Source organism: Pan troglodytes, chromosome 15 (assembly GCF_028858775.2).
Source record: "Pan troglodytes isolate AG18354 chromosome 15, NHGRI_mPanTro3-v2.0_pri, whole genome shotgun sequence".
Taxonomy (NCBI): domain Eukaryota; kingdom Metazoa; phylum Chordata; class Mammalia; order Primates; family Hominidae; genus Pan; species Pan troglodytes.
Window position 1 is genome coordinate 100,788,743 of NC_072413.2, and position 17,467 is coordinate 100,806,209.

The window sequence follows — 17,467 nt, forward strand, 5'->3', positions numbered from 1 at the left end:
GCACGGGGGCTGCGTATGCTGGCTTAGGGGGTGCGGGCGAGGTGGCCGCGGGGAGGAGCGGCGCCAGCACCTCTCGGCCCCCACGCGGCCTGCGTGGCTTTTTGACCCGGAAAGGCGGGGACGCGGGGACGCGCGGCGGCGGGGGCGCGGCGGGGGCGGCGCAGAGCGAGGAGGCCCGCGGGGCGCGCGGCGGGGACGGGAGGGAGGCGGGGGGCGCCCGGGGCCGTCCCCGCCCCGCGCCGCGGCGCCGCCGTTGCTAAGGCCGGGCGGGCGGCCGCCGGGCGCTAGGGCCCTTAGCAACGGGTCGCGGGCGCGCGCGGGGGGCCGGCGGGCGCGTGGGGCCGGCGGCGCTCGCGGGCTCCTGCCGCTCCCACGCGCGCGGGCGGCGGGGGCGGGGCGGCGGGCGCGCCGGGGATTTCCAGCGCGCGAGAGGAAGTGCCTGCGCGGGGCTGCGTGAGGGAGCGAGGGAGCGAGGGAGCGCGGCGCGGCCGCCGCGTGCGCGAGCCGGGGTTGCAGCCCAGCCGGGACTTTCCAGCCGGCGGCAGCCGCGGCGGCCGCCGGCTCTTCCCCGCCCCCCGCCATGGGGCAGCCCGGGGAGCAGAACGCTGCGGACCGCGGCGGAGGACGCGCCCGGCGCCCCTGAGCCGGCCGAGCGGCGACGGACCGCGAGGTAAGGGGCCGCGGCGGGCGGGCGGGCCTCCGGCGCGCGGCCGGGCGCCTCCATCCCCGTCGCCTCCATCCCGCGCCCTGGGCGGCGGGGCCCGGGGGCCTCGGGGCTGCCCGGCGCGGGCCCGGCGCGGCGCAGGCCCGGCCCGTCCCGGCGGCGACGGCGGGGCGCGGCTTCAGCCTGGCCCCGCGCCCCAGCCGGGCTGCCTCCCGCCTCCGGACGCCTCAACTTCGGCAAACTTTGTCCCGGAGGCCGGGCTCGGGGCCCGAGGGGGCCGGGGCGCCCGCAGCTTTTCAGGAAACCGGGCGCGCAGGCCTCGCTACGGCCGTGACCCCCGCTGGCGTTGAGGACCCGGCGCCCCGCGGGGCCGCGGGTTTCACGCGGGGGGACGGGCGGCTCAGGGGCTGCGTGGCCGAGCGCGCTGCCCGGGCCGGCCGGGGGGGCCCGGGCGTTATTGGAAAGTTGGTCCTGAGTCATTCCGCCTCAGAGGCGCCTCCGACCGCTTGGCGGGCGGCGCGGGGGTCCGGGTATGGGCAGAGGGCGCGAATCCCCCTCGTGCGGCCGCCGAGGGCCGGCGACTCTCGGGGCACCGGGCGGCTCCTGGCCGCGGGCTCTGCGTCTTCCCCGCGGGCGCCAGGCGGCTCTCGGCGGGCTGGCCGGTTCCACGCCGCCAGCCAGCCCCGTGTGGGGACTTCGGTCTAGTATTTGGACCCGAGGAGATAATTCTGTGTGGAAAATTCTCTCCCTTCGGTTGGAAACAGTAACAAACTGGAAACGGATGAGGTGTTATGGACGTGCTTGGAAATGCAAGAAACCTTCAGATTACGAGCCGTTGACGGGACCAGTTGTATTTCACATTTTTCGAATTAAGCTCAGAATCAGTTTTCAGAATGACATGTGATGCGTGATGCGTGGTGTGTGTGCCTGTGTGTGTGTATGGATATAATTCATTCATTTTTGTGGCGTCAGAAAGGTTATGTCGAGCGTTGTAGCGGCTTCTTAATTTACATTCACGGCATACAACTGAAGAGGAGCCATTATTTATTTTTTTTCCTAGCATTTGCTGCGACTACACACTGCCGGAGCGTTTGGAAATGTTGTTTGCTGTTACCCTGTATGTGTCTGTAAAATTCTTACTGTAGGGAATGGCCAAGTGGACCAACAGTTCGTCCTGAGATCTTCTCATGTCTCTCACGTCTTTGAAAATGGCCTGTGAACAGACTGCATCATATGTAGGATGTCTGGCAAAACAGTGTACAGCGTTCTTTTCTCAAATGAGAGGAAATGTGTACCTTTTCGCCGCGTTGTGACAATGTAAATGTTAAGAATTAGTCTAAAGATGAAAATTCTTTGGCCAAAACAAGATAAGCCTTATCGATATGAAAACTGGAAAACATCACATGGGACTGGAAATCCTGTGAGTGGGTGCTCATGACGGAAACCCTGACAGACCTTGGATTCCAGCATCGCTGGTGAAAATCAGACCTTATCATGGATAAGGGTTAAGATGTAAGGTGTCTCACCCAGACGCCATCTGTTCCAGCTGTCAATGCAGAAGCCAGGAAAGGAGAGCGAGCTGGCCAGGGAGAATTCCAGCTTTTTTTTTTTTTTTTTTTTTTTTTTTGAGACATTCATGTGAATTTCTCTGCGAGGGGAAAGAAGACCAATTATTTTCCTTGGATGCTGTCCCTTCTTTTGGAATTAATAAGGTGGCTTCACTCAGTGAGAGGCTGTAAAGACATTTCACTGGAAACAGGCAGTAACAGTGGCCAGTTGTTTCTGTTAATACCATCAAAATATCCCTACTCTTGTTTGTGCCTTGAAGAAAGTCCTTCATTTAACTGAGACATCTGAGCCTGCGTTGCGGATTCTGATTCTCTAAATACTCCTGCAAGAATCCCTTTAATTTTTCACTGTGCAACTCAGGAAGGACCTTTCTAGGGTATTGTCAGGATACGTATGCTAATGATATTGTCAGGTTAGGTGAGAATGATTGATCACTCCCTTAAAATCCTTTTTTATGATGTTAAAGCTGTACTTTAAGAAAGATAAAACTGCCACTGTGGCGTTACAAGTCTGAGCTAGCTCAAGCAAACAAAGGAAATTGCGTTAAATTTGCCCAACTCTATTTTCTCATCTTCATATAGCAAGACTCTCCAAACAGCAAGTGATCTAACCTATCAAGTATTATGCAATAGCTGAATTTCCTTGCAATGGTCAGTTTAAAGAACTATTAACTTAGCAGAGGCGACGTCTCGTGGCCAAGGCCCTTAGGGTCCACTCCATGGAATCAGGACCCCTTGCTGCTGCTTTGCGAGTGTTCATGGAGGAAGAAAAATCACTTGGTGTTCTTTTCTTGCATGGAGGAGTCATAGTAACTGACTTCAGATACAGAGAAAGTGGGAAGAGTGAGAAAAAAGGAGGTGAGGCCAGAGGATTTGGAAGGCTACCAGAGAGAGGCAGCCGAGGCCTGATTGTGGAAATGATGCTTAGACTTGCTTTCAGCAGGAGTGATGAAGCCAGAATGAGGGAGGCCCAGACGCCCGGGAGAGGTACAGGGGATATAGGTGCCATGTGGTTTGCACCACCGCAGCAGGCTTTGGGTCCCAAAGACGCGAATGGAAATAGAAGAAAATGCAGTTTTAAATAGAAAAGAAAAAAAAAACCGAGAAAATGTTATGTGTGCTTGTGTAAAATTTATTATTCATAATTAAAATACAAAATGGCTTTCTCATTTGAGAAAGCCTTTATTGACTAAGTTCTGCACAACACTATTCCAGGAAAGGGGGTGGGGAGACAGACCACCCTAGGGAGAAGGCAGAGTTTTTTACTATTAAGCATAATACCTTTTTATTTTTTTCTTTCGGTGAAGCTTATTGTCGGCCTGTACAGATGACTTGGAGTAGGCTGGCAGGTAGTGGGATGTCATAAATGTTGATGCCTGTTGGTTTCTATCAACTTTAGGAATCAGGTTGGAATCGATGCCGCATTCTGTATTCGAGATAAGTGGATTGTTAATTGGGACTTGGGAGTCTTTTTCTCATTTAATTAATATTCAGTTAATGTGCCCTGAGTTCTCATAAAGTTCTGGTTACCGTGCTGGGAAGAGTGAGACACAGCACCCATCTGCTAGGGTGTGATTTGCAGGGAGATAGGCCATCTTGGCCCCTGTGCACAGTGAAGGGACATGCCAGAAACCAACAGATACCTGACTGAGACAGACCAGGACAGGAGCTTGTGGCAGGAAGGATAAGGAAAAATGCAAATCTACCATCCTGCCCTCAGGGTGCTAAACCCTTCGGCGGAGAATACTTTCTCCCACCAGGAAGAAACCAGAAAGTAAAAATGTAGGATGAAATGAATTAGTGGATTGTGTAGAATTCTGGAAGCGTGGTGGGAATCCACCATAAGGGAAAGAGAAAGCTCTTGGTTGGCTGAGGTAGTTGGGTAAGTCTTCTGGGAAGCGGCGTTGAGTTGAGGCCCAGTGTCAGGAAAGCTCTGGTATAGTGGGGCCATCTGGTCCCTCTTACAGGGCCCCCTCCCACTTTGTTTTGGTAAGATGGGATCTGACGGCTTGCCATCCTGTCACTCCTTGCCAGTAGATGCAGTGCTGGCCATGCTGCTGGTCATTGGGTTTCCAGTTGGGAAGTTGCATGTGCTGGCCTTTGGCTCTTGCCAGGCAGGGCCTTTTGTGACTGGGAGCTCATGTGGGTCATGCATACTGTACTGTGAAGGGCATGGTCTGTGGAGGGGAACAGAGCAGCAGGCCCTAACCTGGGTGGCACCACTTTGCTGTCCCTACCATTTTTCATTGCAGGTTGAAAGTCTCCAAAGTGGCAGGGGAAGGGGTGTAAATGTTAAAAAGCCCCTTCCTAGCCTGGCATGCGCACCTGTGGTCCCAGTTACTCCAGAGGATGAAGTGGGAGGATCATTCTAGTCTGGGTAACACAGTGAGATACCTGGCTCTAAAATAAATTTATTTATTTATTTTATTTTATTTGAAACGGGCTCACTCTGTTGCCCACGCTGGAGTACAGTGGCCTGATCTCGGCTTGCTGCAACCTCCGCCTCCTGGGTTCAAATGAGTCTCCTACCTCAGCCTCCCGAGTAGCTGGGATTACAGGCGCCTGCCACCACGCTTGGCTATTTTTTTTTTTTTTTTTTGAGACAGAGTCTCACTCTGTCACCCAGACTGAAGTGCAGTGGTGCGATCTCAGCTCACTGCAACCTCCACCTCCTGGATTCAGGTAATTCTCCTGCCTCAGCCTCCTGAGTAGCTGGGGACCACAGGTGTGTGCCAACATACCTGGCTAATTTTTGTATTTTTAGTAGAGATGGGGTTTCACCATCTTGGCCAGGCTGGTCTCAAACTCCAGACGTCAAGTGATCCACCTGCCTCAGCCTCCCAAAGTGCTGGGATTACAGGTGTGAGCCACTGTGCCCAGCCTTCCTAGCTGATTTTTGTATTTTTTAGTAGAGACAGGGTTTCGCCATGTTGGCCAGGCTGGTCTTGAACTCCTGACCTCAGGTGATCCACCCACCTCAGCCTCCCAAAGTGCTGGGACTACAGGTGTGTAGTCCCACCACACTCGGCCTATTTGTTTTTTTTGAGATGGAGTCTTGCTCTGTTGCCCAGGCTGGAGTGCAGTGGTGCAATCTTGGCTCACTGCAGCCTCTGCCTCCTGGGCTCAAGCAATTCTCCTGCCTTAGCCTCCTAAGTAGCTGGGACTACAGGTGCTTGCCCCCATATCCAGCTAATTTTGTATTTTTAGTAGAGAGCGGGTTTCACCCTGTTGGCCAAGCTGGTCTCAAACTCCTGACCTCAAGTGATCCACCCATCTCAGCCTCCCAAAGTGCTGGGATTACAGGCGTGAGCCACCGCACCCTGTCTTGGCTCTAAAATTAAAAAAAAGTCCTTTCCCCAACCTACTCCTCTGTCATCCATGTTTAAATGACCTAAGTCTCCTTAATTCTCAAGAACTGAAAAATTGGGGGCCCTACATTTAATTTCACAATTTACTTTTTTACTAGGATTTGTTCCATGCTGATTTCGAGCATTAAAAAAAAAAAAAATTAAATGGAGGCTATTTGGTGGTAACTTCTCATGAGGCCATTCTACCAAGAAAGATATGGCGACCTGCTGCTTCGACATTCTGATTTCCTTTCCAGCTGAAACACTGATTCTGTGGCAGAACCCAAAAGCGTATTTATTGGAAACTTGATTTCTTTAAGTGGAAAGAAAAGCTAAATTGATTAACCAAGTGGGGTAATATAATCTGTAAGGCAACAGTAGCATCAAAGTGGTGAAATGTGAATCTCCAGGAGTCATGAAAATTGTAATGAAGGTTTTCTGAGATTAATTTTGTGTTCTGGAAGGTTAATGCCCGTTAGGAGGCATGCGTACACAAGGTAATGAGGTGCTCGTTAGGCCTTCCCTCCTTCCCCCAAGGGCCAGGCACATGGTAAGCTCTGGGTCAGTGTTTGTGTCCAGATTCTGCAAGCCGGGGAGACAGGAGGGATGTGCCAGATGCCCACAGTGGTTCCATGTGTTTGGAATGTGTGTCGGCACTTGGGTGTGCCTTGTAGCTGCCTCCTTTAACGGTGTGTTCCTGGAGGTCAGGCTTCCATCCTCCCGTTCTGATAATGCTTAGCTCCAGGATTTGTTGCATTATGGGGGTTCTTTGATGGAAAGTTTCATTTGACAATGTAATTTTCTTAGATGCTTTTAATGACTTAAAAGCTGGAAGAACAGGAAAACTAGTTCTCTTGAGCTCTTTCATGTCCAGTAATTCCCAGAAATTATAACTTTATGCTGGAAATTAAACCTGCTATTTGAAACCTTATTACAGGGTGAATTAAGAGTTTAGGTTTCAGAGGCTTTTCTGTGTGACTTTCCCCTTAGTGGGAGGGGGTTTGGTATGCCCATTAAGTTTTATCTTAAAATTTAATGTGAATTTTACATTGTACTCAGTAACGTGGCTGATTGTTTTAATATAAACTTACCTCGTTCCCTAAATCTTTCAAAACTGTTGATTCTCCAAAAGATATATTGTGTTTCTAGAATCCCACTGTGTATCCCTGGAGCTGTCCACCCCACAGCTGGAGAAGTGTGGCATGGTGGAGGGTACCAACTTTGAGGATCTGAATTCCAGTCTGCCCTCTGTATTTAGTGGTAGAATGACCTTGGGCAGGCTGCTTGGCCCCGCTGAATTGATTTCCCTATCTATAAAATGGGGCTACTAGCACCAGGGACATCACTTGCTTATTATGAGTAAGATGGATGGGAAAGCATTGTGCAAATGTTAATTTTCATAGTATTAGGGGATTGAGATGTAATAGAGTAAGAATGTTAAGATCTTAGAATGTAAATATCAGATCTTGTTAGTTAGGGACCACAGAAGTTTTCTAGTTGAGGTCTCTTATTTTATGTGGGAGGCAGCTGAGGCTCTCGGTGTTTAGGTAAGTAACTCTCCCAAGGCAAATAATGACAAAGCAAGGGCTCTTCACGCAGGATAGGTTTTTCCCTGCATTTTTCCTGTTCCCAACGTTTGCTCCTGGGAAGATGCTTGGCTTTTTTTTTTTTTTTTTTTTTTTGAGGTGGAGTTTTGCTCTTGCCCAGGCTGGAGTGCAGTGGCACGATCTCGACTCACTGCAACCTCCGCCCCCTGGGTTCAAGCTATTCTCCTGCCCCAGCCTCCTGAGTAGCTGGGATTACAGGCACCCGCCACCTCGCCTGGCTAATTTTTGTATTTTTAGTAGAAACAGGGTTTCACCACGTTGGCCAGGCTGGTCTTGAACTCCTGACTTCAGGTGATCTGCCTGCCTCGGCCTCCCAAAGTGCTGGGATTACAGGCCTGAGGTACTGGGCCCCTCTGATGCTTGGCTTCTGATTCCAGCTAGGGTCCATTGAGAATTAGTGAATCACCCACACTTTCTTTGAGAACTTTCTAAGTGCTAGGGGCTATGCTCGTTGCTAAAGCTAAAAAGTCAGATAGGATGCCGTCTGATCTCTGTCTTCAAGGAGCTTCCATGTGATGAATGAGCCAGAAGAATAAGTTCATTATGGCACCATGTGGTAGGTGCCACAACAGTGGAACAGAGGCTCTGGTGCATTGTGGAGGCGCTGTGCAGTTTCAACCTGGGTTAGGAGGAGGTGTTTCCCAAGGAGGTAACTCCTAGGGAAGCTAGCAGCAGGAGTGGGGAAGCCTGGGCTGGCAGGGAGTCGCCTGGCAGAGGGCCTGTGAGTCGGAAGGGGTTCTCCTGTGGCTGTCCTTCAGGGGAGAGGGTACAGGAAAAGGCACCCGGCCACTTCTGGGTGCTGCCTTTGTGACAGCCTAACTTCTGAGGCAGGAATTCTCCCCATTTTGCAGATGAGGAAAAGGAAGAGCAACAGGCCTGTTGGACCCCAGAGTTCATGGTTTCACCACAGCTGAATTACAGTGCAGTTTTAGATTTTCTTCAGATTCTAAACTTCTTAGTTTTGCTTTCAGAGTAGACTTAGTTTTGCTGCTGTAGAGTGCTTTTTTAAAAAATTGTGTATTTTTCACGCAGCCTTTCCCTTCCATCCAACATCTGTTTTGCCTATATGGCTGATATTCTAGGCCGCACTCCGTTCCATCTCTGGCGTAAGTTCCTTTCTTACAGCAGCCTCCTCGGATTCACTCTCCTTTGACACATTTGGATGGGAGGTTCTTTACGCAGTGGCTCAGATGTTTCTTACAGCTTGCTGAGTAACAGTCCCTAACCTGATTTGCTAATGTGTTTTCTTTCCCCTTTCTCTCTTAATTTACATTTAAACTGGTAGTCTAGTAATAATGATAGTATTTAGTCATTGTGTCTTACAGGGTTTTACAAACATTAGCTTGTTAGTGATGAACAAGTCCCCAAGGCCTGGTCACTCTGCAGAGAGCATAATGGTTGCAGGCTAGTACCTATTCATCTTGAATTTAATTATAACTGCAGATTGCCTGTGGAAATATGAGTTAAAGGCATGGAAGCCCTCACCACTGTTAGCAGGGAAATGATGTTTGGCTATTTTGGAGGATACTTTAGCTCTTCTGTGAGAATCACTGTCAAGGTTTTGAACATGCAACCAGGAGGGGTCAGTGGTGGCTGAGCAGAGATGTAGGGGCTTGTTTCATGGCCATTTGTACCTGCTCCAGGAAGGGCTGTGAATAACGGAATGCAGCCAGACACTGAGGCCACTAGGTCAGGTCCTTGGGATGACAGAGGGTAGATTTCTTTGTTCTTAGACCTAAGTTGGCCCTTGTAGGGTGGAGGTGGTGGCGTGAGAGTCTTCCCTGCCTTCTCCAGGTTGAAGGATATTTCTGTGCATCTGGGATAGGTCTAGGGTTGAGACGACAAGCTTCTCAAGGGTTGGCTCACTTCATTCTTTCTATTTCTGCAGTCTGGTCTATGATGTACACAGTAAAAAGGAGATCAGTTTATGTATGGAAGGAATTAGACCTGCTTTGAATTCTGGTCTGTCCTTCAGCTAACTATGCTGTTAAATTACTCTTCCTTTCTAAGCCTCAGTTTTCTCATCTATGCAAAGGTAACTGTAGAGTTCACAGTCATGTGGAAAAGCCTCTGAAACCTAAATTCTCCCTCTGGAGATGGATGGTGGTGATGGTCGCACAACATTATGAATGTATTTAATACCACTGGACTATACACTTAAAATGATTACAATGATAAATTTTATGTGTAATTTACCATAATAAAAAAGTAATTGTGAGACTTAAAAGTGAGCCTGGGCTGGGTGCGGAGGTTCATGCTTGTAATCCCAGCACATTGGGAAGCCTAGGTGGGTGGATCACCTGAGGTCATGAGTTCGAGACCAGCCTGAACAACATAGTGAAAAGCCATCTCACCTAAAAATACAAAATTAGCTGGGCGTGGTGGCACATGCCTGTAATTCCAGCTACTTGGGATGTTGAAGCAGGATAATTGCTTGAACCCGGGAGGCAGAGGTTGCAGTGAGCCAAGATCGTGCCATTGCACTCCACCCTGGGCAACAAGAGTAAAACTGTCTAAAAAAAAACGAGCCTGTGCCAGGTGCAGTGGCTCATACCTATAGTCCCAGCACTTTGAGAGGATGAGGCAGGGGGATCGCTTGAATCCAGGAGTTCTCAACCACCCTGGGCAACATAGTGTTATAAGACCTTGTCTCTACAAAAAATTTAAAAATTAGCTGGGTCTGGTGGCGTGCTCCTGTAGTCCCATCTAACTACTCAGGAGGCTGATGCGGGAGGAGTGCTTGAGCCCAGGAGGTCGAGGCTACAGTGAGGTGTTATTGTGTCACCATACTTCCGCACTTTAGCCTGGGTGACTCAGTGAGATCCTGTCTCAAAACAAGAACAAGAAAAATCAGAGCATGTGAGAGAATATAAGAACCTAATATTTCAGAAGTGATCATTTCTCTTCCCCTTTCCTTTCCTGAGTGGTTTGATAAAGGGAATGACTTATTAGCAATGTGGATGACAGGCTGTCTTGGAAGTATGGCCTGTCCCTGGAAGAAATACCGGTGAGAATAGAAGGACATTATTGGACTGCAAATAAATTATTTATAAAAAGGGTAAAATGTCTAGAAACTGAAATCACAGTGTATTTGCACAAAAGGAACATCTATAGATATCTCCCTTTTTAAAAAGCAATTTTAACATATGAATTTTTATATATTTAAATTCGTATTTTAGCACTTTTTTTCCTGTTATTTAGCAATAATAATATACTTCAATTTGAGCTGGGCGTGGTGGCTCACGCCTGTAATCCCAACACTTTGGGTGGCTGAGGTGGGCGGATCACTTGAGGTCAGGAGTTCGAGACCAGCCTGGCCAACATGGTAAAACCCCATCTCTACTAAACCAAAAAAAAAAAAAAAAAAAATTAGCTGGATGTGGTGGCACATGCCTGTAGTCCCAGCAACGTGGGAGGCTGAGGCAGGAGAATCGCTTGAATTTGGGAGGTGGAGGTTGCAGTGAGCCAAGATGGCGCTACTGCACTGCAGCCTGGGTGACAGTGAGACTGTCTCAAACAACAACAACAACAACGACAAAACTTCAATTTATTCAGGTCTCTGTTCACATTTTACCTCTTCAAAGGGGTCTTCTGAACACCCTAATTAAACAGCCCATGCTGTTGCTCTGGTCACTTGCCTTGCTTTTTTTTTTTTTTTCCATAGCAGAAAATGGTTTTCCTTTCCTTTTTCTTTTTTCTTTTTTTTTTTTGAGATGGAGTCTCCCAGTCACCCAAGCTGGAGTGCAGTGGTGTGATCTTGGCTCACTGCAACCTCTGCGTCCCAGGTTCAGGCCATTCTCATGCCTCAGCCTCCCGAGTAGCTGGGATTACAGGTATGCACCACCCCACCTGGCTAATTTTTGTGTTTTTTTAGTAGAGACAGGGTTTCACCATCGTTGGCCAGGCTGGTCTCGAACTCCTGCGCTCAAGGGATCTGCCCGCCTCAGCCTCCCAAAGTGCTGGGATTACAGGTGTGAGCCCCCACGCCCGGCCTGCAGAGAATGTATTTCTATTACCTTAACCTGTGTACTAGGAGTGTGCCTGGCGTATGGTAGGTTCTCAAGTATTTGCATAAATGAACCAATAAATTATAGCCCAATATTTTATTGAGGCAAAATTCACATAACATACAATTAAGCATTTTAAGTGTGCAGCTCAGCCGTATTTAGTGTATTCACAATGTTCTGCAACCACCAGCTCTCTCTAGTTTAAAAATCAGGCCAGGCATGGTAGCCTGCACCTGTAATTTCAGCATTTTGGGAGGCTGGGGTGGGAGGATCACTTGAGTCCAGTAGTTTGAGACCAGCCTGGGCAACAGAGGAAGACTCCATCTCAACAAAAATAAAGAATTAGCTTGGCTGGGTGTGGTGTCTCACGCCTGTAATCCCAGCACTTTGGGAGGCTGAGGCGGGCGGATCATGAGGTCAAGAGATCAAGACCATCCTGGCCAACATGGTGAAACCCCGTCTCTACTAAAAATAGAAAAATTAGCTGGGCGTGGTGGCGCATGCCTCTAGTCCCAGCTACTCAGGAGGCTGAGGCAGGAGAATCACTTGAACCCAGGAGGCAAAAGTTGCAGTGAGCTGAGATCACGCCACTGCACTCCAGTCTGGGAGACAGAGCAAGACTCCATCTCAAAACAAAACAAAACAAAACAAAACAAAACTGGGCACAGTGGCTTGAGCCTGTATGTAGTCCCACCTACTCCAGAGGCTGAGGCAGGAGGATCGCTTGAGCCCAGGAATTCAAGGCTGCAGTGACCTGTGATCACACCACTGCACTCCAGCCTGAAGGACAGATGGAGAACCTATCTCTTAAAAAAGAAAAACAACTTTTCATCCCCCTTTACCCATTAAGTAATCACTCCCATTCCCCAATCCTCCCATCCCTTGATAACCTCTAATCTGCTTTTGGTCTCTGTGGATTTGCCTATTTTAGATATAGCATCTAGGAATCATATAACTTGTCTTTTGTGTCTGGCTGCTTTCACTTAGCATGATGTTTCTGAGGTACATCCAAATTGTAGCATGTGCCAGTATTTGTTCCTTTTTAATGCTGAATCATAATCCATTGTATGTACATATATGCCACAATCTGTCTATTCATTTGTTCATGGGCATTTGGATTATTTTCACTGACTATTAAGAGTAATGCTGCTATAAACATTTGTGTACAAGTTTCTGTGTAGGTATGTTTTTATTTCACTTGGGTATATACCTAGGAGTGGAATTGCTGGTCATATGGTAATATCGTGTTTAACTTATTCCCACCAGCAGTGTTCCAATTTCAGGACATCTTTGCTAAATTTATTTTGTTTTGTTTTGTTTCTTTTTCATGTCATATGGGTAATGTGCGGACGTCATAACAAGGTTTCAGAGTGGCACCTCTCACACCTTCATTTGAATACCCAATCACACTTATGAACTACAAAAGGATATATATATGTGTGTGTGTGGGGGGGTATGTGTATATGTATGTGTATATATTTTTATTTAAAGCTATTCTAGTTAAAGTGGTATCTCATTGTGGTTTGGGTTTGTATTTTCTTGATGAGCAAAGATATTGAATGTCTTTTCATGTGACTCTTGGCCATTTGTGTATTTTTGGAGGGAAGACAATGTTTGTTGAGTTCTTTATATATTCTGAATGTTGAATTTTTTTTTTTTCTTCTTTTTTTTTGAGACCGAGTCTCCTTCTGTTGCCCAAGCTGGATTGCAGTGGTGCAGTGGCATGATCTTGGCTCACTGCAATCTCCGCCTCCTGGGTTCCAGCAATTCTCATGCCTCAGTCTCCTGAGTAACTGGGACTACAGGCACACGCCACCATGCCTGGCTAATTTTTGTATTTTTAGTAGAGATGGGGTTTTGCCATGTTGCCCAGGCTGGTCTAGAACCCCTGGCCTCAAGTGATCCACCCACCTCAGCCTCCCAAAGTGTTGGGATTATAGGTGTGAGCCACTGCACTCAGCCTCTTCTGAGTTTTATTGTTTTAGTTTTTACCTTTAGGTTTTTGATCCATTTCAGTTAATTTTTCTATATGGAATGAGATAGGAGTCCCAATTCATTCTTTGTATGTTCTTATTTAGTTTTCCCAGCACCATTTATTGAAAACACTATTCTTTCCCTATTGAATCGTCTTGGCACCCTTGTTAAAAATAAATTGGCCATAAATGTTTGCATTTATTTCTGGACTCTCAGTTCTATTCTGTTGCTCTGTAAGTCTGTTACATCAGTACCACACTATATTAGTCTGTTATCCTGCTGCTAGTAAAGACATACCTGAGACAGGGTAATTTATAAAGAAAAAGGTTTAATGGACTCATTGTTTCACATGGCTGGGGAGGCCTCACAATCATGGTGAAAGGCAAAGAAGGAGGAAAGGTATGTCTTACATGGCAGCAGGCAAGAGAGTCTGTGCAGGGGAACTGTGCTTTATAAAACCATCAGATCTTGTGAGACTTACTCTCATGAGAACAGCACCCCCATGATTCAGTTACCTCCCCCTGGTTCCTTCCCATAACACGTGGGGATTATATGAGCTACAATTCAATATGAGATTTGGATGGGGACACAGCCAAACCATATCACACACTGTTTTGATTACTGAAGCTTTGTAGTAAGTTTTGAAGTAGTAAGTTTGGGAAGTATGAGTCTCCCAACTTTTTCATTTTCTATATTGTTTTGACTATTTGGGGCCAGTTGCAACTTTATATGAATTTGAATATCACCTTTTTCATTTCTGCAAAAAAGGTCATTGGAATTTTAATAGGGAGGGGATTGATTCTGTAGATTGCTTTGGGGGGTTGCAATCTTAACAGTATTGTCCTCCAATCCATGAACGTGGGATGTCTTTTCTTTCTTTTTTTTTTTTTTCGAGAGGGAGTCTCGCTCTGTTCCCCAGGCTGGAGTGCAGTGGCACAGTCTCGGCTCACTGCAAGCTCCGCCTCCCGGGTTCACGCCATTCTCCTGCCTCAGCCTCCTGAGTAGCTGGGACTACAGGCACCTGCCACCATGCCTGGCTAATTTTTTGTATTTTTTGTAGAGACGGGGTTTCACTGTGTTAGCCAGGATGGTTTCAATCTCCTGATCTCGTGATCCACCCACCTCGGCCTCCCAAAGTGCTGGGATTACAGGTATGAGCCACCGCGCCCAGCTGAACTTGGGATGTCTTTTCATTCAATTATGTCTCCTTTAATTTCTTTAAGCAATATTTTGTAGTGTTAGTGTACAAATCATTCATCTCTTTGGATAAATTTATTTCTGGGTGCTTTATTTTTGTGGGTTCTATTGTAAATGAAATTATTTTCTTACCTTTCTTTTTGTATTGCTCATTGCTGGTATATAGAAACAACTGATTTTTGTATGTTGGTCTTATGCCCTACAACCTTGTTGAATTTATTACCTCTAGTAGTTATTTTGTGGGTTCTGTGGGATTTCTTTATACAGAATCATGTCACCTGCATATATAATTTACCTCTTCTTTCTAGTTTGAATGCCTTTTATTTCTTTTTCTTGCCTAATTGCTCTGGCTAAGACATTTAGTAAAATTTTGAATAGGAGTGTTGAAAGTGAGCATCCTCATATTGTTCCTGATCTTAGGGGAAGCTTTTCACCATTGATTATGAAGTTAGCTGTGTTTTCTTTCTTTCTTTTTTTTTTGTTTTTTTTTGTTTTTGACACAGGGTCTTGCTCTGTCACCCATGCTGGAGTGCAGTAGTGCAATCATGGCTGACTTCAACCTCTGCCTCCCAGGCTCAAGCGATCCTCTCACCTCAGCCTCCTGAGTAGGTGGGACCAAAGGCACATGCCACAATGCCCTGCTATTTTTTTTTATTTTTGGTAGAGATGGGTTTCGCCATGTTGCCCAGGCTAGTCCCAAACTCCTGAGCAGTCAGCCCACCTTGGCCTCCCAAAGTGCTGGGATTACAGGTGCGAGCCACTGTGCCCGGCCTTTTTTTTTTTTTTTAATCAGACCAGGTCTCACTCTTTTGCCCAGGCTGGAGTACAGTGATGTGATCATAGCTCACTGCAGTCTTGAACTCCCAGGCTCAAGCAATGCTCCTTCTTTAGCCTCCCTGGTAGCTGGGACTACTATAGGTGCAAGCTGCCACACCCTGCTAATTTTTTAATTTTTGTGGAGACAGGGTCTTGCTGTGTTGCCCAGGTTGGTCTCAAATTCCTCACCTTGAGCAGTTCTCCTGCCTTAGCCTCCCAGGTAGCTGGGATTACAGGTGTGCACCAATATGCCCAGTTAATTGATTTTTTTTTTTTTTATTTTTTTATTTTTTAGTGATGGGGTCTTGCTGTGTTGCCTAGGCTGATCTCAAACTCCTGGCCTCAAGCAGACCTCCTGCCTCAGACTCCCAAAATGCTGGGATTACAGGTGTGAACCACTGTGCCTGGCCACTGACTTTTTTTTTTTTTTAATGGAAGGTTGTTGAGTTTTGTCAAATGCTTTTTGTGCATCTTCTGAGATGATCATATTTTTTTCGTTGTTCTATTAATGTAGTGTATTATATTGATTTTGTTTTGTATGTTGAATCACCCTTGCATTCCTGGGATAAATCTCACTTTGTCATGGTATATAATCCTTTTAATGTGTTGTTAGATTGAGTTTGCTACTATTTTGTTGAAGATTTTTGCGTCTATGTTCATTAGGAATATTAGTCTGTAGTTTTCTTTTTTTTTCATTTTTGTGACAAAGTCTTCCTTTTTCACGCAGGCTGGAGTGCAGTGGTGCGATCTCGGGTCACTGCAACCTCAGCCTCCCCAGTAGCTGGGATTACAGGCATGCACCATCATGCCTGGCTAATTTTTGTATTTTTAGTAGCGACAGGGTTTTGCCATGTTGGCCAGGCTGGTCTCGAACACGTGGTCTCATGTGATCCACCTGCCTTGGCCTCCCAAAATGCTGGAATTTACAGGCATGAGCCACTGCACCCTGCCCGTAGTTTTCTTTCCTTGTGATATTTTTGACTTTGGTATCTGGGAACCAATCTTTTTTTGAGACAGGGTCTTACTCTATTGCCCAGGTTGGAGTGTAGTGGTACGATCTTGGCTCACTGCAGCCTTGGCCTCCTGTGCTCAAGTGGTCCTCCCACCCAGCTGCCTGAGTAGCTGGTACTACAGGCACATGCCACCACACCCAGCAAGTTTTGTTCATTTTTTTTGTACAGATGAGGTCTCACTATGTTGCCCAGGCTGGTCTTCGACTCCAGGCCTCAAGTGATCCTCTTGCCTCAGCCTCCCAAAGTGCTGGGATTACAGGTGTGAGCCACTGCTCCCAGCCCCCAGTTGTATTTTGACTGTGCATCATGTTTCTTCAGAATTTTGAAACCTGCCCTCTCCTAATTGAGAAAATTCTAGGAGGGTTTCCAAGCAGACAACCCTAACATCTCTGGCTGGGATGATGATGATTGTACCATGTACTTCCCCTCTTCTCAACATAGACACATTCATGTTGTAGTGCCAGCTGTAAGCATAGGAGGTGCACTTAATGGCTTACAGCTGGGGAAAATCATGGCTGACAGCACACCACCAGTGCAGGATCAGGGAAGGGAACTCTATTCCTGATGCCAGGACAGGAAAGAGATGTGCTTCCTTCATTTCATGAAAAAGCCACAGATTGTTCCGGATAATGGTTGCTGAATAAGAAACCACCCTAAACATCAGTGATTTAAAACAGTAATCTACTATTACATCTCATGGTTCTGTGGGCTGATGAAGCAGGGCTCAGCTGGGTGATTCTTCTGCTCCATGTGGCCTTGATGGAGGTAATTTATTGGTATTCATCTGTTGGCTGGTCCAGTCATGAGGGTCCAAGATGGCCGTACACACATGCTTGGATGGTTGGAAGGCCAGGCTCAGGGGATCCTCCCTCTCCTTGTGCTCTCAGGTCCTCTGCAGATGGCCTTTCTCCTAAGGCGGTTGTGCTTCTTACATGACAACTCAGAACTCTTAGAGTGAGTGTTCTAGGAGAGGAAGTAGAAGCTGCCAGTCTCTCTCTTTCTTCTTTTTTTTCTTTTGAGATAGAGTCTCACTCTTTTGCCCAGGCTGAGTACAGTGGTACCATCATAGCTCACTGCAGCCTCAAACGCCTGGGCAGAAGTGATCCTCCCAGCCCAGCCTCCCAAGCAGCTGGGACTACAGGTGCATGCCACCTTGCATGGCTAATTTCTTAGTTTTTAAGTTTTTGTAGAGACAAGGTCTTACTACATTGCCCAGGCTGGTCTTGAACTCCTGGGTTCAAACGATCCTCCCACCTTGGCCTCCCAAAGTGTTG

At 47.3% G+C, this 17,467-nt stretch overlaps 1 protein-coding gene and 1 non-coding gene across 7 annotated transcripts in view; one reads left to right on the top strand and one right to left on the bottom strand.

Annotated features, from left to right (window-relative positions):
* Positions 1-398: 398 nt before the first annotated feature.
* The window catches only part of TRAF3 (TNF receptor associated factor 3), a 130,049-nt gene continuing 112,980 nt past the window's right edge, over positions 399-17,467 (top strand). For 2 of the 6 annotated variants that reach the window (XM_024348934.3, XM_063793901.1), the window contains exon 1: positions 444-670. The gene's annotated coding sequence lies outside the window, so the exon portion shown is untranslated. Of the gene's footprint in view, positions 671-17,467 lie in introns of all 6 variants that reach the window. The other 4 variants (XM_063793906.1, XM_063793904.1, XM_063793903.1 and 1 more) reach the window with 4 other exon arrangements.
* Positions 12,522-12,622, bottom strand: LOC112205506 (small nucleolar RNA U13). Its single transcript, XR_002939456.1, has one exon. It is a non-coding gene; the product is annotated as a small nucleolar RNA U13 (small nucleolar RNA).